The sequence below is a fragment of the Vidua chalybeata genome, chromosome 1 (assembly GCF_026979565.1).
Source record: "Vidua chalybeata isolate OUT-0048 chromosome 1, bVidCha1 merged haplotype, whole genome shotgun sequence".
In the NCBI taxonomy this organism is placed as follows: domain Eukaryota; kingdom Metazoa; phylum Chordata; class Aves; order Passeriformes; family Viduidae; genus Vidua; species Vidua chalybeata.
In genome coordinates this window covers 58,642,470-58,647,171 of record NC_071530.1, presented here as the reverse complement: position 1 = coordinate 58,647,171, position 4,702 = coordinate 58,642,470, and positions in this window count along the sequence as shown.

Below are 4,702 nucleotides of genomic sequence, written 5' to 3'. Positions count from 1 at the left end.
TTTTCCTCCCTTGTTCTTTATTAAAAAAGAAAAAAAAAAAGGCACAAAGACATTTTTAAAGCCATGTAGTTCTTTTGTTTATGCAGATGAGACCAGAACAGCTGACCAGCAGAAATAACCTGATTTCTCCACCCCTGCATTCTAGATTGAAGGGCTGGTTTTTACCATGACACTCATTTTTGTGTTTGTTGCTTTGCTGTTGTTTATCTACCTGGCCACAGTAGGATTTGGAGTATACACACCATTACTTCCATATGGATGGAAACGCGCTGTTTTTTCTGGTTTGGTTTATCCTACCCTTCTACCATCCTTCTTGGAATATGTATTATAAATGCTGATCTGTGTGCTGATAAGGGGAAGGGAGAAGAAGCCCATCCACCTCACAAGGAAGGCTAGGGCGTCTCCAAGGGATGGCATTTATTCCTAGTGCATTTAAACTTCCACTTGACTATTGCAGAACTAAGTTTATGTAGTTGAGTTGGGTTTGTGTTGCAGGAGGGTATGCGTGTATATTAACTGTAAATGTGAATTGTGTGTTTAAAGAGCCTTTAAGTGGTGGCTGCAAGTAAAGGGGCAGGGGGTGGGAGAGCAAGAAGAGCCACAAATATTTAGAAGCCAGGGGCCAATGCTTTGCAGCTGAATGATTCTTCCCAGAATGATCAGAAATTACTATAAATCTCAGAAAGTAAGACCGGATGCTGTGTCTGTAAGGAAACACCCCTCAGAAACAGCCTTTTGAGAAGCAGAATGCCCAACTCTCCATTTGCTTACCATCGTTGCAGGATTAAAAATTGGTGAATCTGTCATGAAATTATGAATTTACATTAACTTTATTTTCAGAAGAGTCAATTTGGATAACATGAAATACCTTGTTTTATGTTAGCTTTGCTTCTTTGGCAGTTCATTACATTGCAGAGCACAGTCTGAAGTTCTGCATAATGTCCAAATAAGACTCTTTTCATTTTGCATGGGAGAAGGAGAAAGGTTTAACAGCATAATGAGAAAGAAAATGCTGATAGTCAGTATTTCATTCACTTTTTTATGTACAAAACCTAGATTGTTGCTAGGAAATGGTATGGTGTCATTGGAGCACTCATGACAGCACTGTAGTTCTTGTTGAAACAGAGGTTGAGCAGTCAGCACAGCTGTAGATCTAATGCCTAAGGTCTTTTGCAATATGTTTAAGAAAACAGTCTTGTGTGCCTGCTTTTGCTTCTTTTGAACATACCCTGGAAAAAAAAACAGGTTGCTGATGATTATCATGCCTCTATAGATGAGTAACAGCCTTGCTGAAGCTTTGATGTGCCTGCAATTGTGTTTTTTCTGTCATTTGCATTCTCTGTGTTATTAGCTGAGGACATGTGTGTCAGCTGTGTTGTGTCCCATAACCATTTACAATGCTGCAGAGATCGAGGAAAGGAAGACAGAGACCTGTAAATCCAGCAGCATGCTGCATTTCTTGCTCAGGAATACTTGGAAGAGGTGACAAATGAGATTATGCCATTCAGAGGTCTTCCCATATATCCCTTTCTCTGGAGGAGGGGATAGGTCTAAGCTAGGAAGACATAAGGAATCGTACCAACTGCTGTGAAGCTTCATTTTGATGCTATTTTCAAAATATAATTGGTCTATACCAACTATAGAACGTAGTAAGAAGTTTCAATTCTAACATCAACAAAGATAGAAAAGGCAGCCAAAACAGGCATTTCTCACCTATTTGCCAAAGTGCTTCTATGTTCTAGCTGACAGAGGATTTAAAGACAAGAAATACTGAGACTTTATTCCTTAATTTTTTGCCTCTTTTAGCATATATTTGAAGAGCAAAATCCTGAAACTTCTGTATCTCTGCACTGGTCCTTTCTGAATTAGATTTTTTTTTCTCCAGCTTAGCTGCAGTTCTGTTTCTGATGAATAATAACTTTGCCTAGACATCATAGGAAATAATTGCATTTGGGCACACAGTGAGACTTCCTGGACTGGTGAAGAAAACACACCTTCCCATTGTCCTCCTGTTGTGTCAGTGAGCAGTCATTGTCTTCAAAATATTGGTAACTGCTGTCATGGTAACAAAACAAAAATATGGTGTGGCAACTATTTTCAGCTTTGCACGTGTTATCTCTCCTGGCTGTAAAACACTTCAGTTTTTAACCAGGACAAAAGGTATCCTCTAGTTTAAGCCTGGCATGGATAATTTTTTTTCTGAAGAATGGTTCAGGTGCGGGGGGGTGGGGTGTAGTGCTTTGTTTTGTTTTGTTTTTTTATGTTGGGTTTTTTCAGGCAGATGGGCAGAAGGCTTAGAGGTAGGAGGGGAATTACAGGACAACCATTGCAGAGTGATCAGCTTACTTCTAGTAGCTATTTGCACAACTTGTGAATACCTCTGCAGCTAGGATGGGGTTGGCAATGGAATTCTGGGCGCTCTGGCAATACCAGCCCTTGTGTTCTTTAGCACAAGACAAACCAAGCAAAAATGACCACAGGAGCTTCACAGGAAGCTGTGTTCATGCTGCAACTTCCAGGGGAAAAAGTTCCTCAGATGGCTGCAGCAAAACAGCCAAGAAAACAGTGAGAAGGAGGGTGAGATAAGCTGGCAGGGAAGGCACACTTTTGGAGGAATGGGGGCGAATTATGAACCAAGGGTGCACAGCTTTCATGTGTAACTTTTTTCTTGGGCTTTTGCAGTAACAATTTATTGCAAAAATTTAATGCATTTCATGCCTCTTTTCTTCTTTTTCTCTGCCTTCTTTGCACCAGCTAATGACTTGTAAGAATTGTAAAGAGCATTCAGAAATGTCCAACCCTGAGGAAGGCCCTTCATCTACTTCTGAATATTAGGGAGCATTTAATAGTAAATTATTCTCTTAGGATATAATTCTACTGAGTTGGGGAAGAAAATGGAGCTTGAGGGGTTTTTTAGAGTGTAGATTTACTTTCTGTTTTGAAGAAGGCATGCTGACCTTGCGACATTTGGGGTTGATTCCAGGGAGGAGGATTCAAAAATGTGGAAGAAAAAGACTGTAATGGAGGATTAATTCATTCCAAATATTAATAATTCAATTTTCAACCCACACAATTCTGTGGCATGTCACAGGCTACCTAAAATTTGAGAAAGGGTAGAGAATGATATTTAGCTTTCAGTCAGTATGCATAAAAAATTTGAAAAATATATTCTCTCTTATTAATATTGAAAATCTACTCTTGCCAGTGAGAGGGAAAGGTGCAAAATGAACATAGGTCTAATTTGCAGAAGAGGAAGATAGGCTATGCTGGATAATTTTTTTTCATTTTTCTCTTATTATACTGAAGCTCTTACCAATTAAAAAAAAAAAAAACATTTAAAGTAATTTGATACAAAATTGTTAGAAGGAACACATACTTGATCACAGTTAGTTCTCCTTTGAGCAATTTTGTCACTAATACACTTGATGCTTTCTTAACTTTTTTTAAAACATCACTGGTCTTCCAGTCATCACCTTATTTTCTCACCTTGTTGCTGCTACAATTTACCCAGCAGTGAAAAAAGTGCTAAGAAAAACTTGAATTATTCTGCTCCAGTCTTTGACAGAAATAAACATGAACATGTCATCAAGAATCAACACTTACCTCTGCAAGGACAATGTATAAATTATTAGACTAAGGAAACAAGTTCCATGTTTTAGGGATATTCTTTTTTTTAATTCTTTTTTTTTGGCTGTATTAATGAAACTTTGTAATCATTCTAATTGTTCATACATGTAGTATCATTATATATATAAAATCACATTTGTTTTATTAAAGCAACCTTTCGCTACAATTTGTATACTCACAAGCAGAGAGAGGATATTCTGCTCTTAAATGTTTAGAAGTGTTTTTCTAAAAATAATGTTGCTGCTTCAAGGTACAAAATGGACTAAAGTACTGCTTCTATCTGTTTTATGAATCTCTACAAAATTTTTTTTAGAAGTCTGTCACACTCTTATATGTAGAATTAGGCCATTGCAGTATCAGTAGCTGCCCTGAAACTGACTCAAATTTAGTCATGTTTTTATCATACTTGTTAAACTAAGGCCAAATTCACAAGTGGTTTGTTTCAGTAGTTTATAGAGAAATCAGCTTTGAAATTTTCACTTCCCTTCTACATAAACTTCAGGAAGTTCCAGCTCTTACTGTGCTTACAGTTTGTTTCTAGTCTATCTGTAAATATCTTTAAGTTAGGTACAAATAGCTTTGATATGTTTTAGAATAATGTTAACTCATCATTAGGATTTGGAGTTAATTGTTCTGAAAAGCAGGGACTACAGAACGAACTTGAAAACACAAGAAAATTGATCTGATGTAATTGGTTCTCTTAGGTAAGTGTTTAATTCAAAACCTTGTCTTTTCCCAGGTCCTCCTAGTCCTGCAAGTGAGAAGAGGCTTTGTATTTCTATCTAGCAAGGGTTCACAGTTACCCTGCTATACAGAGCTCAGTACCTTGTGGAAACACATGGACTACCCAAACTCTGCTGGGTTTGTGCTCCAGGAGGTCACAGTCATCCTACCCTAGTTCTGAGCAGTGTGGTTTAATCCCAATGATATGAAATATATCGACTAGGCATATGTTGGGATGTACCTCCTTCACTCATTCAGCATTTTTCCTGCACTATACAGTATTTGTTCTGTCTCATTTTTCTTGAACATATTTGGAAGTATTTTTGAACTAATAATAGCAATAGTAATAGTA